Consider the following 13,257-nt stretch of genomic DNA (forward strand, 5'->3'; position numbering starts at 1 on the left):
CCCTTTGGTAACTATATGTTTGTTTTCTATGTCTCTGGGTCTATTTCTCTATATATTTTGGGGGAAAAGGAGGTGGTTTTGGGAGAAAAGAAAATCTCCTAAATAGAGTTGAGAGGTGAAAATGGAGTGAACTTGAATACAGAGGGCACAAGTCATTGTGGGATGCTAGTTCAATCTGCCCTTCTAAAGCAGAGCCTCCGGGACTTCCCTGGTGGCACAGTGGTTAAGACTCCAAGCTTCCAATGCAGGGAGCCCAGGTTCGATCCCTGGTCAGGGAACCAGATCCCACATGCCTGCTGCAACTAAATGTTTGAATGCCCCAACTAAGGAGCCCATGTGCTGCAACTAAGGAGCCCATGAGCTGCAACTAAAGAGCCTGCCTGCCGCAACTAAGACCCAGAGCAACCAAATAAATAAATATTTTTAAAAAAAAGAAAGAAAGAAAAAGCAAAGCCTCCCATGAACCTCTGACAAAGGGCCTCAGAGGCTTTTTTGGCAATAGAGCAAAATGTTTCAGCTCTCTGGTTTCTGTAGTGGGAGAAACCTCGGTTCTGATCTCAGCTTAGCTGCTTATTAAGCTTAGGGAGTAACACCACCAGCTAAAGAACTACTTAAATCTCTAAATCATGATTTTCTCATGTATAAAAGGTTGATGGCAATACTAAAATTGTTCCAAGGATTGAATGTGACAATGTGTGTAAAATACTAGGCAGTCAATAAATGATAGTTTTTATCATTGCCTATTATTTATTTTCTGAATTGATAAACCTGGGAATGAAGTGCACTGCCTTTGATCATGGATAAGGCACAGATCAGAAACACAAAGCAAAGGTAAATGGGCACTTCCCTGCTGGAAAAATTAAAATATGAGGTTTCGCCTTGTAGAGCGTTATTTGGACAAATCTTATTAGGGGAGAGAGTATCTGGCAAAATGGTTGAAAATGCAATATATAACATACGAAACTTCTTAAATTAGCAAAAAAAACTAATGGGGTGACAAAGATGTGCCAGGTCCTGTAGAAGGCAAAAGAAATAGAGTTTCTAGGGGCTCCCCTGGTGGCGCAGTGGTTGAGAGTCCGCCTGCCAATGCAGGGGACACGGGTTCGTGCCCCGGTCCGGGAAGATCCCACATGCCGCGGAGCGGCTGGGCCCGTGAGCCATGGCCGCTGAGCCTGCGCGTCCGGAGCCTGTGCTTCGCAATGGGAGAGGCCACAACAGTGAGAGGCCCGCGTACTGCAAAAAAAAAAAAAAAAAAAAGAAATAGAGTTTCTGTCCTCAAGGTTCCCCCAGCTAAGGAAAAACAACAACAAAAAGGAAGTAATTAGGTTGGAAGTTGGATCTGTGGGAGTTGTGATAATACTTTCTTTTAAGATATTAATAATTTTCTTATGAATTTCTAAGAGCTCCATATATTTTGGGGAGATTGAGCCCTTTGTCTGTAATATGAGTTACAACATGTTTTCCCAGGATTCTCTTTTGACTTTTTCCAGTGATATTTTTGTTTTTGTTTTTTTTTGTTTTTTTTTTTACCATGCAGGTATCATTTTTATAACATCAAATGTCAATATCTTCTTTAAGGCTTCTAGAATTTGTGTCATAGTTGTCAGGTCTTCCCTATTCTGAAATTATAAAATAATGTTTTCTTCTAGTACATTTACAGTTCTATTTTTTATATTCAAGATGACAGTTATTGATTTTCATCCGTGATGACCCCGAGTCTTCAATAAAAGATTAAATGACGTGTGTAGTCTCTGTTAAGAGGCAAGAGGAGGAGTGATTTATGTAGAATTATTTTATTTTATTTTTAAAATTTATTTATTTATGGCTGTGTTGGGTCTTCGTTGCTGCGCGCAGGCTTTCCCTAGTTGCAGCAAGCGGGGGTTAGTCTTTGTTGCAGTGTGCGGACTTCTCGTTGCAATGTCTTCTCTTGTTGCAGAGCACAAGCTCTAGGCATGCGGGCTTCAGTAATTGCAGGACGCGGGCTCAGTAGTCTTGGCTCCGGGCTCTAGAGCAAAGGCTCAGTAGTTGTGGTGCACAGGTTCAATTGCTCCACAGCATGTGGGGTCCTCCTGGACCAGGGCTCAAACCCGTGTTCCTGCACTGGCTGGTGGATTCTTAACCACTGCACCACCAGGGAAGTCCCAACATAGAATAATTTTAAACACTCATGTTAACATTTTTTGCTTCGTTGCCTTTTTAAAGGCGATTATTTCAAAAGTTTACACCTTATCACCCCAAAGCCAAGGTAAATCCAATACAAAGTATACAATGAAGCACTCTTTCTTTTAAGCACTGAAATAATAAAAATTTCTTGGTAACTAAACTTAAAAGAAATGTGAAAACCTCAGAGAAAACCTTGGTAGTGATGAATTGCTGACTGGTGAAAGGTTGCCCATGTCCAGGGTCAGTTGGCAGTTATCCTAGATCAGAAACCCTGAGTATTTTTTTTTAATTTAATTTTTATTTTATATCGGGGTATAGTTGATTTATGATGTTGTGTTAGTTTCAGGTGTACAGCAAAGTGGTTCAGTTATACGTATACATATATCCACTCTTTTTCCGATTTTTTTCCCATATAGGTTATTACAGAGTACTGAATAGAGTTCCCAGTGCTATACAGTAGGTCCTTGTTGATTATTTTATATATAGTAGTGTGTATATAAGAAACCCTGAGTATTTAAGGCATCACTTTTTTTTTTTTTTTTGGCGGTACACGGGCCTCTCACTGTCGTGGCCTCTCCCATTGCGGAGCACGGGCTCTGGACGCGCAGGCTCAGCAGCCATGGCTCACGGGCCCAGCCGCTCCGCGGCATGTGGGATCTTCCCGGACCAGGGCACGAACCCGCGTCCCCTGCATTGCAGGCGGACCCCCAACCACTGCGCCACCAGGGAAGCCCCTAAGCCATCCCTTTTTTCTGAAACTCTGGGTAGGAAGAAGCCTCATGAGATGACTTACAGGCCCATCAACAGTGTAAGAGACAGTTTCCTCACCGCTTTATTCAAGACTGAATATAACCAATGTTTACTAATCTGAGAGATGAAAAATGTCTCATTTATTGTTTTAACTTTCACTTCTTTAATTATGAGTAATTGTGTATATCTTTTTGTATGTTTTTTTTTCTGTGAACAGTGTCCTTTGCATATTTTTGTTGGATGATTTGCCTTTTTGTTATGCATCTATAAGAATCTTCATTCTGTAGCAGAGAAATCACTTAGCCTCTCTAGGCCTCCGTTTTCTCATCAGGAGAATGAGAACAATGTTAATGACAATCGTTAACTTGTACTGAACACTTAACTGCAGGTATTGCTCCCCCACTGACTGGCTAGTCTTCCCAGGGAGCATTTCCTAGTATCTCATTTAATGGCCCCTAGTCCACAGGTGCCTTTGTGAAAATTAGAAAAAGGCACCCCGCCCTCAAGCTGGTACCACCCTGCACTAGGGCACCTGGCTTGGAGAGCAGGCGCTGAGTATTAGACCTAATTATTGCCTTAGTAGCTCATCCTTATGCAGGGCACAACCTGCCCCACTGTTCACAGCAATGCTGTTGCATCTAATTTTCATAAACAACCCTAGGAAGAAGGTACTATTATCCCCATTTTAGGTCACTTCCTCAAAGCCCCACAACAAGTCAGCAGTGAATTTGGAGCCCATGATTAATCACTGTGCTGTATGGCACCTACCACACAGGGTTACAGTCAGTCTCAATCAGGACAATCCTTATAAAGCACTCAGCCCAGTGCCTGGTCGGTGGTAGATATTTAATGAAATGTATGTGATGTTAGCCTTTCATCCGTCACATGGTGCAAAACTGTTTTCCACTTTTTTCCTTTGACGTTTGATTTGACTTGTGGTGTTTGCTAACTTCCAAAATTTTTACATAATCACATTTCTTCATCTTTTCCATCATGACTTCGGTGATGACTTTTGTCTTGGTTGGTATTATAAAGACAAAATAATTGAGTAAGATAACCGCTTCTGTGTTAATTAGGGGACAGGCTAACTTGAAGAAACCCCAAATACAAGATTATAGTGAACTTCTCTCACAGGGAACAGTCCTGACCTGGGATGTGACTCTGCACCAGAGGCTTCCCAGTGACCCAGGAACTTTCTCTGTCAGAAAAGAACATGGTGGGACTTCCCTGGCTGGTGGTCCAGTGGTTAAGATTCCACGCTTCCACTGCAGGGGGCAAGGGTTTGATCCCTGGATGGGGAACTAAGATTCCACGTGCCACGTGGTGTGGCCAAAGCAAACAAACAAAAACGTGGCCACGGGGAGGGAAAACAAGCAATCTCCCTTAAAGGAAGCAACATTTATTTCCACTTAAATCCCGTTGGAACTTAGGTAGACACCCCATGGCTGCAAAGGAAGCTGGGAAATGTAGTCTCAAGCTGGGTGGCCTGTGCCCTGCTAAAACAATGGATCCAGTGAGCAGGGGCATGGCTCTTGTGCTAAAAGAAGGAAAGGGTACCAGGGGGTAGTTGGCAGTCAGGACCACACCTCCCCAAATCCTACATCCTCATATGTGAAATCCACCCCCTTCCTGAACTTACTTCTGGTAACTACTGTTCAGCTGCAAGAATTTCATTTCTTGTAGATGCAGTTCCCCCCCCACACACCCCCCAAGCTCTTTTGTTGGGGATAATTATAAGAGTAACTCAGAGCTGAGAAAAGAAAAGAGGAATAATACTCCTTGCCTCCTGAGGGTCTTGGCAAATTCTCCTTCCTGGGCCTGGACCACCTTCCCAACTTTCAGCCAGTTAATTGCTACCTGTTCTTCAGATGCCTGTGCAAAGCTCCATCCTCAGAAAAGCAGCCCTAGCCCCTTCCCTCCTACACCTCCCAAAGTAGATGAAGGCTCCTTTATAATCATCTCATATTACTTTTATTCATAGTACTTTCATAGCTGGTAACTAAGATGTAGTTGTGTGACTCTTTGGTAGATGTGTTCTTGCAGTGCTGGACTCTGGACTTCCGGGGCAGGAGCAGTGTCTGTTCAGCTCACCTCCAGGGATGGAGCCTCGTGCTTCATAAATATTTGCTGGATGAATGAATGAATGTTGAGAGAAAAAGGAAAGGCAGTGGAGCTCTGAGAGAGATGAAGGAGGCTGAGAAAAAAGTAGCTGATATCTTAGGATGTCATGAGTGGCCTGAACTTGGGGAAGGGCAGGCCTATTGGATGCCAATGAGCTTGATAAGTTCCAGTTCTGTACTCTGGTCTGAAGCTGTCCACAGGCGGGGCTGAGAAGGTGAAACCCCTTCCGGGGCATCAGAGTGCTGATGAGAAACACTTGCTCAAGTCTGGTGCCACGGTTGAGGCCTCTGTCCCTTTAGCGGAGGCATAGACCCTTAATAACTGATTGTTGAATTAAGAAAACATTATGTGTTAGAATTTTCCTAGCTTTTTCTGTGAAATAAAATTACTTGTTCCATGACTTCATTCATTTTTTTTGGAAGAAAGCTAAGTTCTCAAAGACTTACTTAAACAATTTGCTATTTAATCTAAAAGTGACACTGACATTTAAGGACAATCTGTATTAGGAGTGGTGGCAAAACAAACATAATTAGGATTCCATTGTTTCCTATTGTCAGTATACTTTTTGACATTATTATCTACAGTTGACCAGTGTCCTAGTCAGTAAGATATATAGCATATTGACTATCGAATTAAACTTCTGAGATACTGTTTCATTTTGGATAGATGTAAGCTACATTATATATAATGTATCTATTTATGTACCTATCTTTTTTAAAAAAAAAAACCTAGACTGCTCAAAGTTTCTGCCTCTTTTGTAGGAATGGTAAGTCACCTATGAGCAAATATTTTAATTAAACGTTAAGAGGGAAAACAAGTGACTTCCCTGGTGGTCCAGTGGTTAAATTCTGTGCTTCCACTGCAGGGGGCATGGGTTTGATCCCTGGTTGGGGAACTAAAATGGCTCAGCAAAAAAAAAAAAAAAAAAAGGTGGAACTATATTCATTAGCTATAATGGAAATAATAATAAACTGTAATGGAAAAGAATAGGAAAAAAAAAGAATATATATAGATATATATGTATAACCGAATCACTTTGCTGTACACCTGAAACTAACACAATATTGTAAATAAGCTACACTTCAATAATAAATAAATACATACATACGTACATACAAAAAATGTTAAGGCCGGGGGAACACTTTGGAAAGCATGCCGTCAAGGTAGCTGATGTTGAATCACTTATAAAATGAAACACAGAGAATCGAAAAAAAAATGTACTTTCAGTCTTTTGCTTTTTAAAATGTCTTATTTGACGTCACTAGGAAATGACAGCAGCTGAGAGACGTATGGAGTCAAGAAGACTCCGGGAGAATCAGAGGGGTTGGGGTTATACTTTGGTGGTTTCCTGATCTTCTCTTCCTTAGTCTCACTTCCATCTCTCACTATCACCAGGGGCTGTGCAGAGCCCATGGCAACCTACTGTGTGAAAATGCTTCCCTACATCCAGTGATCTATCTATTCGTGACCAATGAAGAATTTTTGCATTGGTTCAATTTGGAACATTAAAGCACTTTATAATAAACCATCTTCCTGCCCGTTATTCAGGCTTTCTCCCATCAGATGATCTCAGCTTCAAGGGAGTGAGAAAAAAAGGCAGCACGGGTGAGTCAGCAGCCCCTCCAATCTTCTATCTGTTCCATTACACTCAATGCAATGATGGCTCTTGCAAAAATTATTAGAAAAGGAAGATGTGATTCTGACTTTCCCATAAGAACACATCTACTAGGCTTTATTGCCTTAAATTAATCCATTTTTATTGTGGACGTTATTTACAGAGAGTACTTGGAGGAAGGTCACTTGAAAATAAGAATTTAGCATTCCTTATATCCAATGATGCTTCGGTACTGTTTTCTGAGTTGTCTTTGGCGGAACGTTTGAATTGCAGCCGCTTCAAAATAGGCAGTGTCCCTGCTACCAAGCGTGTGAAAATGTATCTCAGTGTCCCGATATTTTCAAATCTAGTCTGGCAAAAGAGTTAGATCTGCTAAGAGACCTAATTTTGAGTTTAAAGAAAGCATGGAGGCAAAGTCTGGGAGGACCGGGGCTAGAAGCGCCAGCCTCAGATGGTGACGCCAGAAAGTCATCTTGTGGATGGCAGTGTTACCCATTTCCAAAAGAAACTGAAATCAGGGGCGTGGCTTGATCTGCGTCTCCAGACTTGAAGGAAGCAAGGAGATGAAGCCTCCCACTGTGCTCTTCACAAAGCAAAGAGGCACCGGGCATGAGCCCAACACCTTTGTCAGGTATGCTTTCTCTATTGTTCTCCAAATGACAAGGGATTAAGATGAGGGGGTTGGAGCCGCAATTTTTTTTATGATTCTTCTTAAGCCAGAAGAGACACTTTTCTTAGAGAGTTGTGGAAAGGAATGCAGACTGCTGAGTGTGTTGGGAAAGTTGTCTCAAAACACCAGGTGTGTGTGTCTTTAAAACAGCTGACTGCTGCTTCCTCAAAGCCGGCTCCCCTGGCTGGACCCAACCCCTTCCCTTTCACGCCACTGTTCTGCTGGCCTCCAAAGCCTTGCTCTTTGAATTTTGGGAAGAAAAGAAGTCTTGTGCCCACAGCTATAAGCGGGACGCATCACATGTCTTCTCGAGAACGGGGAAACTGTGCCACCCTCTCCCCGACCTCCACTGAGGTTCCAGCCAAGGGGGAGACTTGGATTTTCAAAATGATCTGTACCTATAGCCGCTCAAGTGGACAAGGTCTGCGTTTGCGACTGTTTATGCAAACGTGGGCCTCGGGCTTCTGTTAGGAGATGATGTCTCGTTAGTGTTATTATTCTCAGCACCTTTGAACCCTCAGAGAAAGGCCCTGTAAAAAAACAGAAGCCGGTCCTCCTTGAATTGCATCTTGACTTGCTGCCGTTTTTTGGACAATTTACTCCCCGAGAAGTCCTGCAAGCCAGCATAGAGACGACTGTATGACACAAAGCGTCACTGAAATTTTTCAGAACGGATAGGCTTTGTGGAATTTCCCCCCTCACTGTGGGGTGGTGGGCTAGGCACTCAGAGAAATCTCATGTACACCTTTCTCTGTGGACTCTATGAAGTAATAGCCGTCAACAGAGATACTCAGAGATTTCAAGCTGCGTAAAAAGGCTTTAACTCCTCAGAAACAAAGGTGGTTCTGTAAGTAGTACGCAAAGAATGAGAATCAATTCTGCCTCAGGAGGTAAAAGAAGTAAGATGATCATATCTTGTAATAACCTATATTGGGAAAGACACTGAAAAAGAATGTGTGTGTGTGTGTGTGTGTGTGTGTGTGTGTGTGTGTGCATGAATCACTTTGCTGAAATTAACACATTATAACTCAACTAGACTTCGATAAGAAAGAAAGAAGAAAGAATGAAAAAGAAAGAAGGAAGGAAAGAGAAGCAAGGTGGCACGTGACTGGTCATCTCTGCTCCGTCCACAATGCAAAGAACCTGGTTTAGGTTGCTTGTGTAACTCCCATGCCCCGAAGGATGCTTGGTGCCCAGACAGCAGTCATGGGTGATTACCTCCAAGACTACCATGCTAACTGAGAGCAAGGGCTGTGACCGCTGTGTCCCCTGCTGTATTGCTAGCCTGGCACATAATCAACCAACACTGATTGTTGAGTAAGTGCTTGCGATGTGTCTTGTTATTAATCAGTTAGAGGGTCTGATGCCACCATACCTCCTCAGGTGTGTCCCTTTAGCTTCCTAAGAATCTAGGGGTAGGGAATTAAGAGGTACAAACTATTCTGTGTAAAATAATCTGCAAACATGTATTGTATAGCACAGGGAACACAGCCAATATTTTATTATAACTATACATGGAGCACAACTTTTAAAAATTGTGAATCACTATACTGTATACCTGTAACTTATTTAATATTGTACATCAACTATACTTAAATAAAAAATTTTTTTTGTAAAGAATCTGTTTCTGGGACTTCCCCGGTGATCCCGTGGTCCAGTGGTTAAGAATCTGCCATCCGATGCAGGGGACACGGGTTCAATCCCTGGTCAGGGAACTAAGATCCCACATGCCGCGAGGCAACTAACCCCACGGGCCACAACTACTGAGCACTCTGGAGCCTGCTCACCACAACTGGAGAGAAGCCCACGTGCTGCAACAAAGATCCTGCATGCTGTAACTAAGACCCAACGCAGCCAAAGAAATAAATTTTTTTTAATTAAAAAAAAAAAAAACAATAGGTCAAATAAGAAATTAAAAAAATAATAATCTGTTTCTGTGAAAGGTAAGGGGTGTTTATTTTTAATCTCAAGCGTATCCTTGAAGGAGCCTCTAATTGATGACAGCACGGAAGGTTCCAGATTGCTGTTACTCAGCTCTTTTCACCTACAAACTATGCATCGTGCTCATCGAATGATGGCTCCTTCAGAGCCTGGGCTTTCTGGAGGAAATAGACATGTTCAGGTATGTGAGAAAATTGCATGTTCTCCATCATTTCTCCACTCTTGATTCTCCCATATAAATCCTACATCTTTTTGCTGTAAAGATTTTATATAAAATGGGGAACATTGAAAACATTTTCCTGCTTAGATCATTCCAGGTTTCAATTTTAAAATGCATTTCTAAATAAATACTTTCAACAATATGAATAAGCAGTACTCAGGTAGCTCACTACTTTGTAATATATTCCAGTGCATAAATAAGATTAATCCCAGATAATAAATTTTAAAGTGCATAGGAAGAAACTATTTACGTCTAAATAATGCAGGGGTTTGCCATGGTTTAGGTTTGGAGCCCTGAAATCCTAGGAACTGGATGCAGCTGGATTGCAGAATTCAAATCTAATTATTAATTGAGTTGTAGCAGTGACTACATTAATCTCTTTTGTAGAAAAAGAGAAAATGTCATTGCTAGAAAAACTAACGTGTAGAAACGATGAAAATACAATCCAGTGGTTCTCTCTTACCAGGCAGATTATTGAGAGTGTTTCTCAAGTGATCCAGCATCTCCAGGTGGCAGAGAAAGTCAGGGAGAAGTTATCATAGATAATAACCAGCTTATTATTTAATCAAAGGCTAAGCGCTAGCTTTAACCTGGTCCTGCATCCTCTACCTGGGCAGATCTAAATACAGAGAGAGAGAGAGAGAAAAGAAAAAAGAAAGCTGGCTTTCTCTATAAGGACAAGAGCATTTCTTTAGATATGTCTGCAGAAAAAGTCAACTTTGTGATGTACCATCTCTAAATCACACACACACACACACACACACACACACACACACACACACACACACTACTTTTTATATATGTATATATACTTTTGGTTTTTTAACTAAAGGAAATGCTTAGTTGCCTGGTCGATTTGCAATCTGGTTTAAACCCCTCAGCCATCTCCTTGCAGACTAGTAAGAACAGGTAAGTGACTACACTGGTGGGCAGATCACATTTTAGGTGGCTCTGCTCTAGAAAGGCGTGAGCAGAGATGGGAGGGTGATTAATTCTGAAGTGTGTGCACTCACTCTCTGGCATTTATGACATTTGGCCTCAGGGCAAGCCAGCCAGCATATTTCAAGAAATTGCAACCATCGAAGCCCTTTAAAATTATACGTTCCAGGACTTCCCTGCAGTGGTTAAGAATCCACTGGCCAATGCAGGGGACACAGGTTTGAGCCCTGGTCCGGGAAGATCCCACACGCCGCGGAGCCACAAAGCCCATGCACCACAACTACTGAGCCTGCGTTCTAGAGCTCGTGAGTCACAACTACTGAAGCCCACGCACCTGGAGCCTGTGCTCCGCAACGAAGAGTAGCCCCCGCTCGCCACAACTAGAGAAAGCCTGTGCGCAGCAATGAAGACCATGGATAAATAAATCAATAAATATAATAAAGAAATAATTTTTAAAAAATTTTTAAATAAAATTATACTTGCACTTTAAAATTAAAACAAGCAAAATTAACCCTGCACTGCATGTTGTAAACAATAGGGAATTAATTCTTTGACAAATGAAATAAGTGTATAATAAACATAACAGTATTTTTTACTTATCAATTTTTGAGGACTAAATGACATTTTATATCAACGAGACGTTTTATCACCATCATCATCCTGTCAACATGGGCACTACATTTACCAAGCACGGAAGTACCATCTTTTATTATATAATACAGAAGGACAATGTTTCCACCAACTTGGCAAGACGGCTGTGGCAGGCAAAGGAATGCTGCCCCAAAGATATTCCCAGATTCCCTGGCAACTGTGACTGTGTTTGCTTACTTGGTAAAATGAACTTTGCAGGGAATTCCCTGGCGGTCCAGTGGTTAGGACTCCATGCTTCCACTGCAGGGGGCATAGGTTCGATCCCTGTTTGGGGAATTATGATCCCGCAAGCTGCGAGGTGCAGCCTATATATATATATATATATATATAGGGGCTTCCCTGGTGGTGCAGTGGTTGGGGGTCCGCCTGCCGATGCAGGGGACGCGGGTTCGTGCCCCGGTCCGGGGGGATCCCACATGCCGCGGAGCCTGCGCGTCCGGAGCCTGTGCTCCGCAGCGGGAGAAGCCACAGCGGTGAGAATATATATATATAACATGAACTTTGCAGAGGTCATTAAATTCAGAATCTCAAGATGGACAATGATCCTGGATTCTCCGGGTGGGCCCAGTGTTATCACAAGCGTCCTTGTAAGAGGGAGGCAGGAGGATCAGAGTCAGAGATGTGACAACAGAAGCAGAAGTTGGAATGATGTGCTTTGAAGATGAAGGAAAAAGCCATGAGTCAAGGAATACAGGTGACTTCTAGGAACTGGAAAAAGCAAGGCAACAGATGACATTCCCCCTTGAACCTTCTAAAAGAAATGTAGCCCTGCTGACATCTTGATTTTAGAACTTCCGACCCCCAGACCTGTAAGATCATAAATTTGGGTTGTTTTAGGCTACTAAACTTGTGGAAATTTTTACAGCAGCAATAGGAAACCAATACCAGAGGACAGGGGCTAACAGCACTGCTCAGCTAGACCCTGTTCCAAGTGCTTCCCACACAGTAACACAGCTACGTCTCACAGCCACAACATGAGTGGCTTCTATTATTAACTGCATTTTACAGAAGAAGAAACTGAGACAGAAGGAGTTAAGGTCCAAGATCCCACAGCTTGTACAGTCAGAATCAGTATGTGAAATGAGTCTCTTGGGCTTCAGAACGTGTGCACTAAACCACACACTCTATTGCTTCCTGAAAAGGTGAAAGGCTTCAGGGATGGACAGGAAGGGTTACAAGCCACATGTCACCCCTAAAGGACATTTTACTTTATAGATTTACCATTATCTTCCACAAAATTATTGTAGAAGACAAGAAAAGATGAGGACCCTCCTCTCAGTGTCTTTCTGCCCTCTGCCCAAGGGGCCGACTTACCCACGTCACAGAATGGCCACGTGTAAAAGAACAAACACATGGGGACAGATTACATATGAGATGGGTTATGAGCTGTTATTCAACAGAAGGTGCACACAGTGTAACCCACAATAAGAGAACCTTTACATGCTTTTCATTGTCCTTTAAAATGTTTATTTCAAAGCTTGCTTAGTGAGTAATGATCACTTTCTACTGTGAGAACAAAATACTCAGATATGTCACTTAGAAAATTGATGACCGGACTTCCCTGGTGGGGCAGTGGTTAAGAATCTGCCTGCCAACGCAGGGGACACGGTTCGAGCCCTGGTCCGGGAATATCCCACATGCTGCAGAGCAACTAAGCCCATGTACCACAACTACTGAAGCCCACACACCTAGGGCCTGTGCTCCGCAACTAGAGAAGCCACTGCAATGAGAAGCCCGCGGACCGCAACGAAGGGTAGCCCCCGCTCGCCACAACTAGAGAAAGCCCGCTCGCAGCAGCAGAGACCCAATGCAGCCAAAAATAAATAAATAAAAGAAAGTTGATGACCATTTTAATAGGAAAAGACACACACATACACACCAGTTTAACAGAAAGTTTAGAAACTGAAGTTGAAAGAATGTCCTGGAAACTAGAACAAAAATACAAAGAAATGAAAAGTAGGAGAGGATAAGAAAGAGTTTCAAGCCAGAAGATCCAACATCCAATAATATGAATTCAAAAAAGAGTCAAGAAAATGGAAGAAAAGAAAGTGAAAAGAGATAATACAAGAGTATTTCCCAGTTTTGAGGCCTCGGGTATCTCAATTAAAAGGGTCCATTGAGAGGTCAGGGCACTGAATGATAAATGACTCACCATGGCACACCATCATGAAATTTCAGCACTAGAAA

The sequence above is a fragment of the Grampus griseus genome (genome assembly GCF_964374135.1).
Source record: "Grampus griseus genome assembly, chromosome: 15".
Taxonomy (NCBI): Eukaryota; Metazoa; Chordata; class Mammalia; order Artiodactyla; family Delphinidae; genus Grampus; species Grampus griseus.